Here is a 22,324-nt window from a genome sequence, read left to right on the forward strand (position 1 = left end):
ATGTATGCCAGGTCTCATAAGTAAAATTTCAACTTGGAAGAGAGAGACAGTGAAAGCTTACAATATTTTTCAGTGTTGTAGATTAGAGAAGAGGAATGGCATTTAAAAAAAAAAACTTTAGGTGAGTTGCACAGATTAGAATAAAAATAATGTCTCTGAATAAGCCAATAAAGCTCAGAGTATTCCTTATTTGAGTTTTTGACTTCATTCCAGTTTTCCACAGCAAATTTATTTAATTCAACATTAGGAGAACATATTCAGAAAACTGTAACCTGAAAAGATGTTATTCTTTCACACAGACAGTTCATTGACATTAAAGATCTGCAAAGATTAAAGAGGTAATTTTATAGTTTCATTAAATCACATGTAAACTCAGTTCTGTGATTATCAATCATAGTTGGTTGAATCAACCTTTTTAGGTGGATTTGGAGTTAAAAGGCAGAAATGATAGATAATTGATCTATTAGCAGAACAATAGCTATTTTTACAACCTAAAGAAGCAAATCAATATGTATATTCATTCATATAGACATGACATTCACTGACATTATGTCAAGCTCCCAATCCATCAGAAAATACTTGTTTCAAATTTAGCTCACAAACACTGCAAATATGATTCCAAAACTCCCAGGACTGAGTCAATGGCTCTGGTGTCCAGAAGGAAAGAAATGGATCGCTTCCCTGCTGCGTTCTGGGTTCCCTGCCATGTCTGTAGCCAAGCCTATGTCTGTTGGAGGTCTTAACTTGATGTACCCATGCATCTTGGTGCCTGAGGGCAGTCAGCTGACTCTTTTTCTTTCTAGGCGGCATTTTAACAAGGCTGTTGATGGCCTGGCAGGGCATTTGGTAGCCCTTGGCCTTTTCCTCATTTAAAACAGGGACCCAACTTTTGGAAGTCAGCGAGTGCCAGCACTTGGCAATTTTGTTTTCAGGCTTTTATCTCTTCCCTGGCACATCTTAAATGCCACAGATGACTCTTTTGCCTGTGGGGTCAGGAGCTGTGGTTATTGTTTCCCCAAAATATTGTTACTCTAATAAATTTATCTGGGTCAGAGAACAGACAGCACTAGATACAAAGTCTAGAAATGTGCACTCACACCTTAATCTAGCATTCCAGAGATAGAATCCCTCTGGATCTCTGTGAGTTCAAGCACATTGAAACAGCCAGCATGGTGACTCATGCCTTTAATCCCAGGAAGCAAGCTTAATCCTAGAATGATGGTAGAAAGATAAATGATATAAGGCTGAGGACAGAAACTAGAGCATTTGCTGGTTAAGATTTTGCTGTTAAGCATTCAGGCTTTTGACAGTAATTCAGCTGAGACCCATTCTGGGTGAGACTCAGAGCTCCAGTCTGAGGAGACAAGACCAGCTGAGATCGGCGAGATGAGATAGCTTGCTTGTTCTGTCTCTATCTACCACATGACCCAATAACTCGCCTAAGGTTTGATTTATTAATAAGAACTTTTAAGATTCATGCTACAAGGAGCCTTGCTCTCCAGATGCTTAAGTTTTAGTCGGGGAGATCTGGGGAACAAGAGACGAATTTTCGTCCTTATCCTTATCCATTTACTGGTTTTAGGGCAACCTTACGGAGGCCTGTCAGGACACAGGTAATAAACCTATCTCTGGCTAGACAGCCACTCTGGGTGTTGTAGTCCCAGTGTGGCTCCCGGTCAGGAACCACCTCAGCTCCTGGGGGTGTGAAAGGTTAGTTTGATGAATTTCGTCTGCATGAGTCCTAGCCTGTTCCCATACTCGCCTGAGCTCCTCAGGAAGTGATGAAAGGTGAGACTATAAGATTGAATTATATATTGAAACTGTTTAATAAAGGAAGCAGAATTAGACATATAAGAACCCAGCTTACTTTCTATCTGAGAGAGTTCTGTTAGAGAGAGGATGAAACATGGATTTTAATCATTGGTTCCTTAGCAAGATCCAGAGTCAGAGATTCCGGAGTCAGAGAATCCTCTGGTTTACGTATAGCTAGGAGCATATGAGCAGAAGAGAAGGAAATGAGAAGAGACAGTTTAGCATTGAGAAAGAAGAAAGCAACTCTTTCCATTTGCCTGAATGCCGACAGTGATTAGAGAGCTCCCATAAAATATCGGGATCCTTTTAAACCAAATGCATCTGAAAAAAAGTTCCCAGAGCATGAAGTTTATGATTCACATATTACCCTCACCAGTTCTTCTGTAAAACTACAAACATAATATTGACTTTCAAAAGGAGGGGTAAAACATGTATCTAATAAAAATATTCAATATAAAAAGAGGACTAAAAGAAAGAAGTGGCCCCTTTCCCCATTTTTACATTCTAAACAATGATTCTATCAAGACAAATCATTAAAAAGTGTTATTACACTGATTTTTTTTTTTTTAAGAAGGCCTGAGTTGGTAGGGAAAGGAACAGTCAAAAACAGCCTGAGAAGGGCAAGGAAGGAAAGCTCATTTAATACATTTACAATAATTTATGTGTATGAACACTTTCAGAATTCAAAATGGCCAAAAGTTATTGTAAATCCATTTGTTTTCCCTTTTCATGTGGGCAATAATGTCAAATGTGCTATGCAGCCAGGTTAACATTTTAGATGAATTTGATTAACTTTTTAATATAAACTGTTACAGTGCACACTGATTGTAAATAAAAACCTTATATATGACAAATTAAATTTAAGAAAAAGGAAAAAAAAAATATCGGGATCCAAGGAGCCACTCGGCGGCCATTTTTTGTTATTTTATAAAGCATACTTTGGCCACTTTTTTGAACATAGACAAGTTAGCTTAGGAATCTTTATGTAGCCTAACAGAGAGGAAGGACTAACAGGGTTGGAAGCCTTGTTTCCCATGTCTGCAGTGGAGAGGCAGAAAAATAATAATAAAAAAATAAAAAATAAACGTGATCCGGAGCCAAGACCCCAGGCGTCCCCAAGGTCAAGGGCGGATACCAGGCACAAGCTGCTCCTTGACTCGTCAGCCACAGAAGCAGGGTCCCCTTCCACGGTGAGGAAAGGATTCCCCAGGAATCTAGACAACGTTTGCCCCTTCGTCAAGGAGATGGACATGCTGGCCTCACGTGGCTCCCAGGATGCTACTTCTTTGAATTTATCAAAGTACCTGAAAAATTTCAGTTCTCTGTTGACAAGTATGATTTATCATGTGAATTTTCATGAATTTGATCACCTGTGTGACAAGAATAATGCATCTAGTAAGTAACTAAGAAACTAAGCTTGATTTATTTATAATTTCTGTGCACTGAAGAGCCACATATGTGTATGCAATCAATTGCATTTCTAATAATGTTCAGTATATAAAACATTTAACACATAGTAACAAATAATGTTTACAATATTCCTAGGGTGTGTCTAGTCCAATGTCAAATGTAAAGTAAGATGGCTAGGAGTTAGAACATATGGTTTCTGTACCAAAATATAGGGTAAGCTCCTTTGATAATTTAGTGTTTGGAACGAAATTGAACAGCCAGTACTACAGAATGAATGTATCTACCCTTGTCCTCCTAATCTATCATGTTGAAATTGCCTCTCCAATGTGATGTTTTGAAGAGGTATAGCTTTAGGGAGATGATTAAGTCATAAGGCTTACTCCTTTATTGTAGTCGGGAGGTTTCTCCAGTCCTGCCCAGCCCTGTGGTCCTGCAGCTGCTTAAAAAATAATCACTCAGGCCGGGTGGTGGTGGTGCACGCCTTTAATCCGAGCACTCGGGAGGCAGAGGCAGGCAGATCTCTGTGAGTTCGAGGCCAGCCTGGACTACCAAGTGAGTTCCAGGAAAGGCGCAAAGCTACACAGAGAAACCCTGTCTCGAAAAACCAAAAAAAAAAAAATAATAATAATAATCACTCAGAAGCTTATATTAATTATAACTGTTTGGCCATTAGCTCAGGTTTATTACTGACTAGCTCTTATACTTAAATTAATCCATAATTCTTACCTATGTTTAGCCATGTGGCTAGGTATGTTTTATCAGTTCTGCCTTGTCATCTAGCTTCCTTTGTGTCTGGCTGGCAACTTCTGACTCAACTCTTCCTCTTCTCAGAATTCTCCTTGTCTTCTTGCCCCACCTATACTTCCTGCATGGCTAGTGGCCAATTAGAGTTTTATTTATCAATTAATCAGAGCAACACATATTCACAGCAGACATAACAAAATCCCACAGCTCTTTATGAATGGAATTAATGCTTCCAGAGAAGAAGCCTCCAAGAGCTCATTCAACTCTTTGAGCATGTGAGAAACATATGTTTTAATAAAGTTGAAAGTCCTTTTCCAGTGAAAATATTTCTGGCAATATGTACTTGCATTTCCCTGTCTTAAGAATTGTGATTAATAAAGCTCTTGTGTTTTAAATTTATGTGACATAAAAGTGTTTGTTAAAGCAACACTTATGTTCTAAAGTAGCTTATAGATGGAATAATGTGCCTGTTCCTCTTGTCAAACTAAGTAAAAGTCAGCTGGAGGCACTAACTACATATTTACAAAAAAGGAGGACCCAAAAAATGTGAGTGAAAGTTGTTATGGATGTATTTGAAAAAAAAAATGATCACACAGCTTTTATCTAAGTAATAGAGAATATAACTGGGACCAGAATGAACAGAAGGTATTTAGAAACAGAATTCTTCCTAGTTTAAGAACGTTGCATTTGTATTGTTGCATTTCTGTTAAGGAGGCTTGAGCTGTTCATATCTGTGAGATGGTGGCACGGTGCTGTTTGAATCCTTGGTTGTTTGTTTCTATTTCTAGATCTCACCATCCACAGGCAATCATTCCAATGGTTTTAAGGTTTAAGGCTTCTTGTAAAATGTGCATTGCTGTATATTTGAGCTTTTTTTCTTTTCTTACAGAAATGGTGTTTTCCCATAGATATCATTCCACTTGTTTTTTACTCTATATTTAACACACTCATTATGTTTTAATTTTCTGCACTTGTATATATCTATTCTGGCACTTATAAATAATATGAAATACTTGCAATTTATATATGAAATTCTTGTTTAAGATATTGTACCTATGCAGCTCATTTAATATGAATTTCTAGTCCTTGAAAGTTATTATTACAAACTATTTAGGATAATTAAAAAATACAGATTAGTAGTAAGTCTTCAAACAATCAAATTTGTGAGCATGTTAGGTGTGTTTTAAAGGTCAAACAGGGATATATTTTAGTTAGACAGATCATCTTCAAACACTTCAGAGACATATAGAATACGACATTTAAGATGTTTTAATAACCTAAGACTTTTCATGACAGTAAGATATCTCTATTCCTAGTACCACCAATTTACTTCAAAAAAAGAATGATGGGTATTAAAGAACCTTCATATGGAGTTTGCGTTTATTGTGGCAAAGCTAGCCACTGGGCAAGAAACTGCCCTTGTCCAACTACTGACAAACACGACACAAAAGAAGGCAACTGCTGAACTTTGCCAAGACAAGGTAGGACAGTCCTTCAAAAATTTTCTGCCTCACAAAAGTGTCTGTCAGACATTTTAGAACATTTGACTGAAGATGGATACTCCAATCTTGCAGAGGAACCTGGACAGCCACATGTTTTTGTCATTTCTATAGTTTTGGAATTTGCTTGCTCTGCACTTATATTCTTCTCAGGTCTTTGATAGCATTGAAAACCAAATAGTTATAGTTACAGTTTTCCTTTTCATGAAATTCAGAATAGAAACTTACAAAAAAAGATGTAAAGCTTATAAAGTTGAGAAACATAAAAGCTTAAGTTGTTTATCTAAGAAGATGTTTTAAGGTCTAAAAAGATTTTTTTTAGGATGGTAATGTGAGTTATGACAGAAAATGGTTTGGTATAAAACTTTGGTCTTACTAAGATAGGGTAGATAATACAGTACTTTCTTCAAATTTGCCAAATACACATGGACCAGGTATTATAAATGTAATTTTTACCTGATAATTGTTTTTTTGTTTTTTTTTTTTGTTTTTTTTTTTTTTTTTTTCGGACGGTTTTTGTTGCTTTGCCTTTCTGATCGTTTGGACAGGTGGCCTCGACTCACAGATCCGCTGCTCTGCTCCGAGTGCTGGGATTAAAGGCGTGCGCCACCACCACCCAGCAGTCTGATAATTGTTATTTTATATTGTTTTACTATGTGAGAGTTAAAACGCCTCCTTTTTATTTAGACAATATCTGACAATTGTTCTTACTGTATATAGTTTTAATGTGTTAAAGTTAAACCATTTCCTTTTTATTTAGACAAATAGGGAAATGTTGTAGGATATTTGTATACTGTGTGAAAATATATTGCTGATTGGTGTAATAAAACCTGAATGGCCAATAGCTAGAAAGAGGTGAGGCAAGACTTCTGAGGACAGAGAGGACTCTGGGAAGAAAAGGGGCAGAGTTACCAACCTGACAGAGAGGAAACAGGAAGTGCAAGATGAAAGAGAGGTAACATCACGTGACAAAACATAGATTAATATAAATAGGTTAATTTAAGTTGTAACAGCTAGTTGAGACAAGCCTAAACAAAGGCCAAGCTTTCATAATTAATAATTCTCTTTGTCATTATTTATGAGCTGTAGGCCCAAAGAAAAATCTGTCTACACTCATTAATATTTGGAGTACCTCATCAGTAAGCTTCTTATTGGAACAGTATGTTCAGTTTTCTAATGTGATTTTAATATTTTTCTTGTTCATTTTTAATAGTATCTTATTATCAGTTACTATTTTATTCACCAGAATTGTATTTTAATCAATCACTTTTCAGGCCACTAATATCAATGATGTCTTTCAGTGATGAAAAAAAATACTAATATGGGTATATTTCAGAACTTTTTAAAAACCAGTCTCAGTTAGATAGAGATTAAATGAAGCATACCAACATACAGTGAGTTTCTGAGCAATGAAATATTTTTTCAAAGGTGGAATGGGCATTTAAACATCAGTTATTGCATTGTGGTATTTTAATCATTAAGTGACTATGTAGATTAGATTGTGGCAACATCTGTCAGACTTAAGGTTATTAGACATATGTAAGGTAGACTAGGAGTATCATTGTAAGTCATGGGTGTTGGGTGTCTCATTTTCCCTAGTAACAAACAGAGGCCAGAACAGGCTAGGTGCTTATTCAATTTTCCACAGTTAGTTGGTGGCAGAGGCTGTACCAGAATTTCCTGCTTCACAGAACATTGCGTTTTCCATTACCTCAGAATAAATTCTAAATTGCATGGTTCAGCAGTAAATATTTAAGTTGGTTCCAAAGGGCAGAGGATGTCACTGAGGCAGAAAAAATATGCAGAAAGGAGAATCTATTGGTTTTCTTATGAGGACTGGTTCGTGGGAAATGTTACTAGTACTTTTATAATGACCCATGATCAATTTGATTACTATTTATAGAAATAATTATAAAGAAATTGTCACATTTTCCCCTACACCTTATTATGTAACTCATATTCATCCCCTATGTGCCCCAGGCAAAACTTCATTAACGTTGTCTTTCCCCTTTAAATCAATACACTACATATTTTTATGGCTTTCAACATTTTTTTAACAATTAAGATTGTATAACAAGCAAAAACATTGCAGAAAGCTTTACACTATGCCTTGAAAAAAGCTGTGAGGCTTGTATTCAGCTATCATTAACTGATATGTTGAAATTAGATGACTATTTGCCTCCTATAGAATTTGGTAAGAAATTCTTGCAAGATCCATGTTCCATTTTCAACTCTAATGGAAAAGCTTATGAGAAAGTGTAGCACTGTTTAAAGCCTTTGTCACCATACTTTATTTCAGTGAGGCCTCATTTTTATCTACACTGACAATGGCAGAGCACAAAATTCGATCCTGTTACTTTTCCTTTGAGGCTAAGTAAACAACAAATCTGCTCTTGTTCCAATGGTGAAATTTGAATGGAAAATGGAGTCCTCCTCTGACTCCTGTATTTGAACATTGGTTCCCATCTGGTTGCACAGTTTGAGATGGTTATGTAATCTTTAGAAGGTTATGTCACTGGGGTAGACTTTGATGTTTAATTAGGCTGCCCACACTTGTTCTTCTCTCTCTAAGTGCTGAGTGCAGATGTGAGGTGAAGAGTAGGCCTCATACGTCTACTGCCATGTCTTACTTCCTTCTTCCCTTAAATCCCTTCTTGTTAGGTATTTGGTCAGAGCAGTGGGAAACTTAACTAATACACATGGTTCTATGAATTTCCAGAAACAAAGACATTTTATTTTATAGTTGTGGAGAGTGAATACAGAAAGGCATTTAATACTTCTTAGAGCAGAGGGTAGCTAAAGTTGGAGTGGGATTTATAGCTACAGGCAAGAGGGTTTTTTCTCAATAGGGATATATCTAGTTTGTTTATTTTTTCCTCTGAAACACATAGTGAGAAATTTCACTATTTTGTCCAAGATTTTTGCCAAAGTACAAAGAGCCAGATACAAAGGCCACTTTTGAAAGCTTTGTTCAGCTGTCTTTCTCTCACCTGCCTTCCTTAGCAATATGTCCTGTGTTCCTGAGCAAGACTCTCTATTCAATCCATTTTGAGTGCTCCAGAAGTCCTCACAAAAATCTCTAAATGCTGGCAAAGTTCAATGTGACTGAGAACAATTCCTTATACCCTGAGTCCTCGCTTCACAGCCATTTCTACGTTGGACTTGACAATCTGCTATGCTGAAGATATTTCTTCTGCCTTTTCTTTCCCCATACTGAATGCTGTGTTGCTATTGAATAGCTTTTCCACCCCCACTCTTCCCTAGCAGTACACCTGTTTCAATTATACTTTTTCCTCTTTGCTGTGTAGCCTAAGGACGTAATTTAAACACCCTGCTTATTTTTCTGCAAGTCAAAACATATTCCTTGCTTGGATGGATGCAAAATGAGAAAAGGGAAGGTTGGACAGAGTCTGTCTCGATTATGCCTTCCTGGGGCAATCGATGTCTATTGGAGAGGTGTGAAGAATAAGGAAATGCAGAAGAGAACACTGCATGTCTCTTCAGTAGGTGATCGATATTAACTCACTTCCGTTCCTCACTTTCCAGATGCTTGAGAGAGTTAATGAGATGACAAGTGGCCTATGTGCAGCATTTCCTGTTGTGGAGTAAATGAACCTTTCAGTGTATTTCAGATTCCTCCCACAGTAGCACATATTTGACCTTAAAATACTGTATTCTACTCTCTGATGAAGGGGAACATCAGTCTGTCGTGATTTTCATAATCTTTTTAATGTTTCTAAGCCCCTTGCACAAACCTACATAGACATAATGAAGATGATTAGAACTATATCAAATAATGGCACAGAGCAGTGCAGATTACCTCAAAACTCCCCCAATTGAACTTAATAACAGAAATCTCTGGACAATTTTGCTATATGACAATTATTCTATATAGGAACTTATACCTCCTCTACATTTAAAAAAAATAGTAGGGGGCAAGTCTACTTTAAGGGCCCAACCAACTCTCTGAATTGATGCGCAAATATATAAGCATACATATATAAGGTGTGTGTATACACATATATGCATATATTAAAATGTTCCATGATATTAAGGAAAATCTTTGAAACATAACTTTCTGATAAGTAGTCCATTGCTATAGTTCTTAAATCCCTTTATTGGTTTTATGATGGCTCTCTTTGCAACTGCACACTTGTGACCTGTGCCCTTTGCAGACCTTTAATTTTTTTTTTGAGTACTCAGTGATTTGGATCTTGAATCATGCAATTCTAATGTAACTTGAGGTTTAGCCCACTTACTGCTTTTTTTAAAAAGGACTTAGTATGAAATTTAGGTGACATGTGCCATCTTTGTATAAATTTTGAATAAAGATGTTGCACTAAGGGCGATACTCTCTCTAGAAACTTTTCCATTTCACCAATGTCACTTGCCAATTGTGGATTTTTTCCAAATTCTCACAGCAAAAGAAACCATTAGTAGATTGAAGAGACAGCCTAAAGAATGGCAGAAAATTTGTACCATCATGTACCTAACAGTGAACTGATATCTAAAACATAGAAACATCTAGTAGAAGCTCATGGACTCTGGACTGACAGCTGGGGATTCTGCATGGAACTGATCTAGGCCCTCTGAATGTGGGTGACAGTTGTGTGGCTTGATGTGATTGTGGGGCCCCTGGCAATGGGACCAGGACTTACCATGGGTACATGAACTGACTTTTTAGAGTCTATGCCCTATGGTGCAATTGCCTTACTCAGCCTTGAGGCAGGGGAGAGGGGCTCAGTTCTACCCTAACTTGGTGTGGCAGCTAGTGTTGACTACTCAAGGGAGGCCATAAGCAATGAATGGGAGGTGGGGTGGGGCAATGCGGAATGGGAGAAAGGGAGGAAGGAGGAACAGTCGTTGGTATGTAAAATGAAAAAAATTTAAATAAAAAACAGAAACATCTAAGAAAATTAAACCCAGAACTACAAACAAAAAAAGAAGTGCAGGTCATCAAAATAAAATATTATCAATTGTTGGTAATAAGTTGAGATAAGTTGTGAACTACATGAGTAATAAAATCTTAGTTGTGTGAAATATAATTTACAGGTTACTTGTCAGGATACTTTCCCTATATTTACCTAAGAGAAAATAAGTGATGAAAAGATCATATTTATTCAAGTATACTATGTGAGATGCCTAGCTATCTTGAATAAAACAAAAGAAATTTCATCTGTGGTGAGATGTCAAATATGTATAATAAACTATCAAAGTATGATCATTCCCAATAATTCATAGTAGGAATGCAATTCTTTTTATAGTTTATTGTGATTTTTGTATAAATATAAATTGAATTTCTAAAAGCAATACTGTGTTTCTCTGTTGGACGTTTTTCAATGTGGAAAATAACACATACTTTGCCACACAAACTGACAATGTTTGCAAATTCATTCCTAAGTGTGAGAGAAAGTCTTTATTGAAAACTTTAAAAATCAGATAAGATATAAATTTAATATCAGGCATATTGGCCTAGTTTCCAATATTAATAACCCTTTGTTATCTGTGGGTTTTCTTTCCCTATATAAATATTCATTCTGGTTATGACTAAAGTGAAGAGATCTATAATATGGGTAGTAATTGTTATGAGTTCTAAAAAATCCATCAAAACTTCTGCCATATTGCCTCAGGAAGATAAAATGAAACTCTAAGATCAAAATTTGCCAAGGGTGAAAACTGGAGTTGCAGTTACCCATTGACTATTTCATGGTAAGAAATATAGAGTTAACAATGTCTTTTCCTCTTTATGAAATTCAGCTGAAGACTTAAAATTGTATTTCTCTTCCTAGTTAGTAAGCTAATGTTCCATTTGGGGTTCATTAAATCCAATGTCCACATTGCCACTGACCTCAGGATGGACGTCCACAGATATTATCTTGCAGTACAACACACGTTGCTAACTGCTTATGGTGGAAGAAAAACAAACTGCAAATATTTTGTTTAGCCAGGCATGCTTTCTATATTGATAGTTGCAAAGAGCTAACTGGCTAGGGATGCCAGGTACTTGATATTATAATACAATCCAGTGCAAATCAACACTTGTTTACTTGATATTTTTCCAGCATGATAATCATACCTTATGTTTGTGAAACACTCAATCAATCCAAAACGGATGCCAGATTTGCTGGACTGAATTTTTTCATGAGAAATATGTCTCCCATAATTCTGTTTTTTTAATTATTGGATCATTTGCCCTGCATCTTCACAAATATTCGTTTTCAAATTTTTTGAAGGGCATTCATAAATCCGAACATAGAAATTCCAGCAAGCATTTTAGTTGTAGCTTGTAGAAAAACAAAAATTATAATCAAAATTGGGATAAATACTGGAGAATCAACAGGAATTTGAGAGGGACAATCATATCAAATGGGAGAACAGAAAAGAGGTTGCTTAGAACAAACTCATTTTCGCTGCCTCTTAGTTTGGCTAATGACTTTGTTTTTGCATATGGAATAGGAAACTGTTTCATGATGTTATATGAGAAAGAAGCAGAATTGGCTATATCCAAGTTAAAGAAGAAAAGAAAAAAATAGAAACAGACAATTTACTGTCAAAGAAAGACCTGCTTAATTATCCACGCCACTGATTTGCTCATCTAACTTGGATGATGTTGGAAAATCCAGGTTCTAGTAAATTTTTAGAATGTCATTACAGGGAATGATTATGTGCCAAATAATTCAGGGGCATAATTAACAAAAATATCTCTACCACAGTAATTGACGGCGCTCAATTTTTCTATTCCTCTTCTCTCTCTCTTTAAAAGCATTGAGGCTCTGGTATTCTATGCAGATTGAAAGATGGTGATGTGCAAGTCAATAAAAATTCACAGAGAAGAAGACATACTATATTATTTTTATAATGACTTTCAGGAAGAATTATTAAGAAATATTGATGAAAGCTATGTTTATGGCTGTTATTTGTTGAAGTCTATCTTCTATTAGTGTAATAGTTGAGGACACTGGAAAGGAAGCTTGTTGACAGAAAAAGATGTGAAATATGGATGTGATTTTTTATTTACCATGCAATAGCCCCAGTATTTCAGGAAATTGGAAAGACAGGTAAAGAATATATAGTAAGTATGTTCATGAGTAATATGGCTGTGTCGAGTAGAATGGGTATTCAGGTATTTTCATAACATGGTATTACCTTCTGGGATAATGCTATGCTAACAGTGAGAGGCTCATTCAGATCTCTGATTTAGCAAGTAGATTGGAAGTTTTGTGGTACAAAGCTGCACTCAAATCATAGTGGCTTGTAAGTATACACCAGCTAAATTTCTAAACTAGCCTGGAATTACAACATGCTAATTTGCTTTCAAAGCAAAGTATGCCACCTGCTTTTTCATTGTTTAAATCTAGTACTGCTTTATTTATTTATTTCTCTGTAGTTGAGTCTAAGTGTTGTATGGTCATGGAAAGGACTAATGTTTACAAATACAATCATCATTTTTGTTCTTTCAGGGCAGGTATTTGAATAATAATGAATGTACTTTTTATATTTTTTGTCAATGCTTCATATTCCAAAAGTGTCATTTGCACTTACTTGTATTTTAATTTTACAACCTAATGTGCTCAGGAGAGTAAACCCATGGGAGCGCTATACAAAATGTGTCATGAGAGACATTTATGGCCCTTTTAAAGTGCTTGTTGTGGAGAAACAAGGACAGCTTACAAATATGAAAAGCTGGAGACAATCATTTGTCTTCAATATTTGCATTGTTTGTAACCACATTCTAATTGTCAGTAAGGATAAGGCCAGTACTCTTAGAGTATTATTACAGCTTTACTTCCTTCACTTGAAGATGTAACACGCTTGAAAGAATTAGTCAAAAAAAAAAAACATGTATTGAGCAGTTGCTACAGGAGAGATACAAAGGATGCATAGGTTTAATATTTAAGTACTATGGAGTTTTTGAATTTGAAATGAATAATACAAGTAGGAGACTATGACATAGTTATTACAATAGTTATTCTACTTTTTACCAACATCCAGAATAAACCCATATATATGTATGTATGTCTGACACAAATGTAAAGGCTCAGAAAGAACTTACTGAGTGAGTAAGAATTCATGTGATCTTCCACGATAGGATTTTAGTTACTCTACTTTCTAGGAAACTTGACCTAGAATGAGATAGAGAATTTTCAAATAGTAACATATTTAATACATTTAGGAAAAACTGAAAATGAATTTACTATAGCCAGAATAAAAAGTTCTGTAAGTACATTATTTTCCTTTTAACATCAATTTCTGATTCCAGCAATATGAGTCGGCAGGTAAAGGCACTTGCTGGCAAGCTTGACAACCCAATAGATGGAAAGAACTGACTCCTTCAGTTGATTTCTGACCTACACACACATAGTGTGTCATGTGCACGCATGCACACATACACACACAAATGTAATAAAATTACTACTTCATATTTTAGTATATAAAGTCAATGACAGTATAGTTTTTATGTTTTATTATAGTTTTCATATATAATTTATTCTTACACATGCATATGAAATTTAATTTATTCTTAAACATGAATTGTTATGAAATATATAAAATACAAAATATACTAATATTTTATAATTATTTAATCAATTCCTGGCACAATTGAAGAGGAACATTATTTTGCCATTAAAATGCCACTATTTTAAAATTAACTTTGATATGTTTGTGAATGTTTTTATTTCATAAACCCTTCCCTCTATATTCATGGCATTAATGCATTACTTAAATTAGGTTTTTAATATACTTTAGTATTTCATAATACAAGTCTGTACAGAATGATACTTTAAATTGTTGACAAATATTATACATGTTTGTATCTACTGACATATTTAGAATTATTTTGGAAAGCAAAGGAATTAAGATTATCTGTTTCTTTCAGTGATATATCAATTTGGAAAACTAATATATATGCACAATATTGGCATATTGTATTAGCTAGTTTTCTGTCCCTGTATTACAACCATGGAATCAAAAGCAACTGAAGCAAAATTTTAGTTTTGGCTTAGGGTTCTAGAGGGATAGTTGTACATAATGGTAGGAAAGCATGATGGGGAAATCCACAGAAACAACTGAACCAAGCTCCAAGGAACTCATGAACTTTAGACCCACAGCTGTAGAACCTGCATGGGATCAGACTAGACCCTCTGCATATGGAAGACAGTTTGCGATGGCCCTGGCAGTTGGGATCAGGATATATCCCTGGTGGATGAGCTGACTTTCTGGATCCCATTACTTATGGTTGGACACCTTGTTTACCCTTGAAGAGGATGGGAGGGGCTTGGTCCTGCCTCAACAGAATGTACCAGGCTTAACTGTGCCCCTGTGGGAGAACTTACCCTGTTGGAGGAGAGGATGAGGGATGGGTTGTGTGGGGGAAGGCAGGGATGGAGGGAAAAGGGAGGAGGGATGAAATGGGAATCTGTGGTTGGTATGTAAAATGAATAAAAATATTTTTAAAAATATTTTAAAAAGTTTGGATGATTAAATTGTGACTTCATTATTGGAAGCATGATTCCTGCAAATGCTTTTAATTTTTCTTATACCTTTATTTCTAAGAATTTTTATTTGAATATTTTAATATACTATTGTTTTTTGCCACATGCTGTAGTCATACTTTATTCCATATTATTTCTCTGAATGCTTGTTGTTTCATTTTATTTTTAATCTAAGTATTTTATATACATTTTCTTTCTGATAACATTTTTTTTTCTTTCTGGATTATTTACAATGATAGTCTTAGCTAGGGTAACTCCTTCTTTCTGCAATTTTATTATTTTGTTATAAACAAAATTGTTCAAACTAATAGGAAAGTTGAGGTCTTGGATAGAGAACAGTGATTTTTTCTCTTGAATATCCATGGGAATGCATTTTTCTTGCTGAGTTTATGTCTTGCCACTGACTTTTCATATAACTGCTTCGTTTAAGATCAGGATCACCTGTATCAGTCAGAAAACCCAAAATCATTATGACAAAAACCAAATAAGTCTTATTTCATACCACATAAAAGTTATTTAGATTAAGACAGTGAAAGTCTATGATATAATTCCACAGAAACACAAAATGGCTGCCCATTATTTTTTGTTCAAAAGTACTATGTCTCCCATATATTAGCCCTAGGCATAGTCACTTTCTGGATGGTCTTTGAGAAACATACATACCAGACTCCTACAGTTACTTAGCTGGACTCATATACAAAAAGGAAGCTCAGAAATAGAATTTTACTTTTCAGGAAACAGCTAAGACTGAGATTTTTATTACCAAATAAGATAGGTATAATCTTTATTAAGAAGAAATAATGTCATAAAACTTCAAGTATGACCTATATTTTAATTTTATTAATTGGAACTCTGTTTCTTCATTTTAAGTCCATAGTTGATAGTTTTCAATGTCATCCGATATATATATATATATATATATATATATATATATATTCAGTATTTATTTTTCTGAGTTAATAACTAAAGTTTCTTTTTAGTTATTAAAGAGTTACAAGGTTTTTGGTCCCTTCTATTATTTTATGTGACTCAACATAAAATAGTGAGCAATGAGAATTTATAGTATATTATTAATATGTTCTGTATACATCTGTATATTGGTGTCTGAATCAAAATTGGACTTCTAATTGACTCCATGGTATGCTTAATACAAATCTGCAAGGATATTTTAAAATCCACACTTACTTCAATACTTTTTGTTTTGACATAATGTATAAATAAAATGGAAAGCCAGTTCCTTTCCAGAGTATTTTCACATATATTTCTGGTAGTGAATTACAATGTTGCCATCTAGATCAGTATTCATGGATGACAGCCTTTTATGACCACTTTTATTAGATACTACTCAAGGTGATGCTATGAATTTCATGATGAATAATAATCTGGCAGTCTATAAATAGGAAATGAAGCATAGGACATGTGGCTATCTTATTCAAGGTAACAAACCAGCAGAAAATAGAAAAACAGTTTCAGATTCATCACCAAGGAACATAAACCTTGCTTTAGAGTTTTAAAATAGTACCTAAGACTCTTATAAAAGTTTTCTTCCAGTGGATCTCAGTAGCCTAATTGTGAAATTCCCTTAGCATCTTAAATATTTCTTCTTGATGAAATTTTCCTCAAGTTTTGGAGATTCTGCATACTTCTTCCAGTTACAACTTTTCCCAGAAGAGACACACAAAGGTACCATGAAGATATTTGTGGTTCACTGATTTGCTTATAGCTATCAGTGTATCATACATGACATACATACCTGTGTTCTCCAATTGCTTTAACAGGGTATGTTGTGCTGGTAGCAGTGATTGATGACAGGCCAAACCTTATAAATTAATCTTTGTTGTATAGATTTGTAATCATAAAATATTGAATATAAATGTTAAAAAAGGATACTCTGATGGGTTAAGAACTATGTCATTCAAACTTAGAATGAAAAATACAGTAAGAATAAAATAAATAATATAAATGATAAGATAAAGATTTAAAGAACTAAGACAGGTAACTAGTAATCTCAACACTTGGGAAGAGAAATAAGGATGAGGAGGTTAAGGACATAATGGGAGTGTTGGATATTTTTGTCTCAACTTTATACAAACTAGAGTTATCTGAAAGGAGGGAATATCCATTGAGAAAATGCCTCTATAAGATCTAGCTGTAGTGCATTTTGTTAATTACTGTTGTAGGAGGGCCCTGCCCTTGTGGGTGGGACTGATCTGGTGATCTTAGGTTCTATAAGAAAGGAAGCTGAGTTGTCTAGCTTGGTCTGTTTGAGGGGCCCCTGGCAATGGGATCAGGATCTATCCCTTGTGCTTGATCTGGCTTTCTAGAGCCCATTACCTATGGTGGGGTGCCTTGCTTGGCCTTGATGCAGGGGTGAGGGGCTTGGTCCTGCCTCAACTGAATGTACCAGACTTTGTTGACTCCCAATGCGAGTGCCTACTCTTTTGGAGGAAGAGATGGGGTGTGGGTCTGGGGGGAGAAAGCTGGGGCGGGAAGCCAGAGGAGGGATGAGAGGGGAATCTGTGGTTGGTATGTAAAATGAATAAAAAAAATTCTTAAAGACAAAAAATAAAGAAAGGAGGCTAAGGAAGCAATGGGGAGCAAGCCAGTAGGCAGCACCCTCCATGGCCTCAGAATCAGTTCCTGCTCAAGGTTACTGCCCTGTTTGAATTTCTGTCTTGATTTCCTTCAGTAATGAACAGCATCGTGGAAGTATAGGCCAAATAAACTATTTTGTCCCCAACTCGCCTTTTGGTCGTGGTCTTTTGTCATAGCAATAGAAATCCAAACTCAGACACTAAATAACCTAAGAAAATTTCAGGCCAATTTTCATACATGGACCCTGTTTCAACAACAGGATAGCACAAACATACAGAACAAAAAGTAGAAGTGGAAAATGTACAATTTCTAGCCTCCATTTACAGGTTGTTAGTTGAGAGATGATATTTCACAGTCCAAGAAAAATTGTAATGTTCTTTCTCCTCCATGTATGAAATCCATTTGCAAGAAAAATAGAGATATTGAATTAATTTATACTTAGGGGCATTCAAACTTTAGAATTCATGTTAAAGTTTGATGTTAAGCCATAAAATAATACCAAAAGTGTAATGTCTAATCTTTGTTGTCAACTTGATATCTGAAATCACATAAAACCCAAGCAGCTGGGCACATCTTTGAGACATTTTTCTTAATTGGATCATTTGATATGAGAAGACCCATCCTGAATCTGGGACATACCTTTTGATGGCAGCTCACATTAAAGGACACAGAAGAAGGAAGGATTTGGTTTTTACCTGCTTGCCCATTTTGTCACTGGCAAGCTCATCTATCCTGATGCCGAGACATTCCTTTGCTGGTTATTACAATATACTTTAGAATTCCAACATATATTGAAAACAAGCTGGGACATTAGCCTTATGGGTTGAATGACTATTGGATTGTTGGTGTTTCTGTGTAAATATTTCCATTGTTATACTAGCAGGACCACAGCCTATCATCCACTTTAATAAATTCACTGTTTATATATATATATATATATATATATATATATATATATATATATATATATATATATATATTCTATCAATTTTGTTCCTCTTGAGAGCTCCAACAAAAAAATCATACTTTTTATGCTTGAACTAAAAAATATAATGAATAACAGTAAACCTTGTTGATTAAACAGAAAATGGGACACAAATATGATAAAAAACAAATGAGGAGTACAAAAATAAAAAGGTATGAACCAACAAGAAATCACAAAAAAAAATATAAATACACTAAGGCCACGCACCAAAAAAGTTTCAGATTGGTTATACTATGAATAACCAATATAGACTGTGTGTCTTATTTAAAAATATATACTAAAACAAAATAAGAGTTGCTTTAAAAATATTTGGGAACCTGCAGAGATGGTTCAGTAGTTAAGAGGACTGTTTACTCTTCCATTGGACCAGGTTCAAAACTTCCAACACCCACATGGCAGTACACAACAATCTGTATGTAATGCACTAAGTGCTAAATAGCTAAAAATATAGAAAAATTTGAAAATAGTATATAGATGTATAGATATGGAATTGAAATATTGAGATATATTTTTTAATTTATACTTTAATTTAATTTTACATATCAGCCACTTATTACCCTGTCCTCCCTCCTCCCGCCCCCCTCCCCGAACCCATCCCCCATTCCCATCTCCTCCAGAGCAAGGACTCCCCTGGGGATTCAGCTCAGCCTGGTAGATTCAGTAAAGGCAGGTCCAGTCCCCTCCTCCCTTCACACAGGCTGAGCAAAGTGTCCCTGCATAAGCCCCAGGCTCCAAAAAGCCAGCTCATGCACTAAGGACAGGTTCCTGGTCCCACTGCCGGGGGGCTGCCTAAACAGATCAAGCCAATCAACTGTCTCACTTATCCACAGGGCCTGATCCAGTTGGGGGCTCCCATTACTTCATAGTTCATGTGTTTCCACTAGTTTGGCTATTTGTCCCCGTGCTTTTTCCAGTCATGGTCTCAACATCTCTTGCTCATTCAATCCCTCCTCTTTAGCGCCAATTGAACTCCCTGAGCTCCACCTGAGGCCTGGCCATGGATCTCTGCATCAACTTCCATCAGTCATTGGATGAGAGTTCTACCAGGACAGTTAGGGTGTTTGGCCATCCGGTCATCAGAGTAGGTCAGTTTGGGCTTTCTCTCGACCATTGCCAGTAGTCTCTTGTGGAGGTATCTTTATGGATTTCTGGGGACCTCTATCACTTTGCTTCTTCCTATTCCCATGGTGTCTTCATTTATCATGGTCTCTTTTTCCTTGTTCTCCTTCTCTGTTCTTGATCCAGCTGGGATCTCCCGCACCCCTAAGCTCTCGTTTCCTTGACCCTTGCCCTTCATTACCACCCCCACCCATATTCAATTTGCTCATGTAGATCTCATCCATTTCTCTGTCGTTGAGTGATCCCTGGATCCCTGGTTTTTGTGTTTTTTTTTTTTTTTTTTTTTTTTTTTTTTTTTTTTTTGGTTTTTCAAGACAGGGTTTCTCTGTGTAGCTTTGCACCTTTCCTGGAACTCACTTGGTAGCCCCGGCTGGCCTCAAACTCACCCTATGTCTTTACTAGGGTCCTCTTTACTAGGTAGCCTCCCTGGAGTTGTGAGTAGCAGTCTAGTCATCTTTGTTTTACATCTAGTATCCTCCTATGAGTGAGTACATATCATGTTTGTCTTTCTGAGTCTGGCTTACCTCACTCAGGATGATTTTTTTCTAGATCCATCCATTTGCCTGCAAACCTCATGATGTCATTGTTTTTCTCTGCTGAGTAGTACTCCATTGTGTATATGTGCCACATTCTATTTATCTATTCTTCAGTTGAAGGGCATCTAGGTTGTTTCCAGGTTCTGGCTATTACAAACAATGCTACTATGAACATAGCTGAGCAAGTGCCATTGTGGTATGATTGAGCATTCCTTGGGAATATGCCCAAGAGTGGTATAGCTGGGTCTTAGGAAAGATTGATTCCCAATTTTCTAGGAAAGCACCATATTGATTTCCAAAGTGGCTGTACAAGCTTGCATTCCCACCAACAGTGGAGGAGAGTTCCCCTAGTTTCACATCCTCTCCAGCATAAGCTGTCTTCAGTGTTTTTGATCTTAGCCATTCTGACGGGTGTAAGGTGGTATCTCAGAGTCATTTTGATTTGCATTTCCCTGATGATTAGGGATGTTGAGCAATTCCATAAATGTCTTTCAGCCATTTGAGCTTCCTCTGTTGAGAATTCTCTGCTTAGCTCTGTAGCCCATTTCTTAATTGGACTGTTGGGCATTTTGATGTTTAATTTCTTGAGTTCTTTATATATTCTGGATATTAGTCCTCTGTCAGATGTGGGGTTGGTGAAGATCTTTTCCCATTCTGTAAAAATGGCAATCTTACCAAAAGCAATATAGATTCAATGCAATCCCCATCAAAATACCAACACAATTCTTCACAGACCTGGAAAGAACAATACTCAACTTCATATGGAAAAACAAAAAGCCCAGGATAGCCAAAAGAATCCTGTACAATAAAACAACCTCTGGAGGCATCACAATCCCTAACTTCAAGCTCTACTATGCCACGGACTGGCCCACCGGGAGTACCACGACCATAGGAGAATCAGGGCTTGGGTAGTTAGGAAGGCAAGGATTTGGTGACTGACAGACAGACAACACACTCAAAAGTGGTTTGAATCTGCTGCAATTTTACTTCTGCAAATCAGTAGTTTATATACAGAAAAGAAAACTATCAAGTCATACAAGGAACAACAAGAGCGTGGCAATAATTCAATTACATCATCTTTAAAAACAGTAAGCATATAATTATTAGACATATCCCTTCACGCACAAGAACTTTATGACCCAAAGAGAAGTCTGTGTTTTTTAAACTTCGTACAGTTCCTAGACTTGTGTAGGCTTCTTGCAGCTGTGTCCTTCATCTTTATTCCAGCCCTCACTAGTTTATTATTCATTTTTACTTTTCTGGTTCTCTTGACCCATTTAGCCAATTTGGATGCTGCAGATCCTCCCTAAGTCTTTCTTCAGTTCTTTACCATGTATCTCTTCTAATATAAAAATCTTTTTACCTGCTGGAATATGGACACTTGTACTTTTACACCTGTAAGGGCAAGGGGTTCTGCTGTAGTCCTTAAGTTTTCCATGCTGAACTTCCTCAACAGAGGGGCCCACCATCTGCCTCCTATGAGATAATGTTTTCTGCCATAAATCACTTTAGTTGGGATTCCTAAAGGATTCCTAGTGGGTGAGTGTTCATTCTCTAGAAGTGCCTGAACTATTATCCTTTCTATTATCTAGCAGCTTGAGGCTTGAGGTCTTTAAGGAATAGTTCATTCTGCTATTTCTAAATAAGGTCCATGTCCAGCTTCCCCCTTCCTCCATAGTTCACAACCCAAGCATTCATTAATTTTGGCTGTGTTTTATAGATTAATTAGAACATTATCAGAAAAGCAGTTATACAGAACCCATAGCCCAGAGAGCTCATGATCTGTGAAGCACGTCTCCTTCAAGAAGGAGGCATAATACGGGCACTCTGCCAGGGACCTCCAGGGAGCTTAGTCCTGTGGGACACGTATCTCCTGTCCGCTATTATTGACATAATTGTTCATGTCACACGGATGACACTGGAGTTGGTGTGGCATTACTATAGAGCTACAGTAATAAAAACAGCTTGGTATTGGCATAAAAACTGACATGTGGACCAATGGAATCGAATTGAAGACCCTGACATTAACCAATGCACCTATGAACATATAATTTTTGACAAAGAAGCCAAAAGTGTACAATGGAAAAAAGAAAGCATCTTCAACAAATGGTGCTGGCATAACTGGATGTC

The sequence above is a fragment of the Peromyscus leucopus genome, chromosome X (assembly GCF_004664715.2).
Source record: "Peromyscus leucopus breed LL Stock chromosome X, UCI_PerLeu_2.1, whole genome shotgun sequence".
Classification (NCBI taxonomy): Eukaryota; Metazoa; Chordata; class Mammalia; order Rodentia; family Cricetidae; genus Peromyscus; species Peromyscus leucopus.